The sequence below is a fragment of the Myotis brandtii genome, unplaced genomic scaffold (assembly GCF_000412655.1).
Source record: "Myotis brandtii unplaced genomic scaffold, ASM41265v1 scaffold1606, whole genome shotgun sequence".
Classification (NCBI taxonomy): domain Eukaryota; kingdom Metazoa; phylum Chordata; class Mammalia; order Chiroptera; family Vespertilionidae; genus Myotis; species Myotis brandtii.
Window position 1 is genome coordinate 618,352 of NW_005355862.1, and position 393 is coordinate 618,744.

The following is a 393-nucleotide window of genomic DNA, read 5'->3' on the forward strand; positions in this document are numbered from 1 at the left end:
CCCCCGGGCAGGGCCTGGCCTCCCCACCCGGGGCCCCACTCCCGGCTCTGCCCCGCTCAGTGCCTCCCCGTGAAATCGGGGTGCACAGGCTCTGCCCCGCTCGGTGCCTCCCCGGGAAATCGGGGTGCACAGGCTCTGCCCGCAGGATGAGGGGGCGTCACGTGTGCGGACTCCCCCACCCGCAGCTGCCATTAGCGCCTCGCCCCCCCCCCCATTTTATTTTCCTTCCACCCTAAGCAGCTGGGAGACTTACTGGAGGACAGACCCTAACGAGGCGTTCAGCAGGATTTGGGAAAATGAAAAATAAGGAAACAAGTCAAAGCTGCGCTGGAACCAGCCGAGCTCCGAGCCGAGTCACCCGCAGGCCCCCAGGGGCTCAGGCTCTGCTCCCAC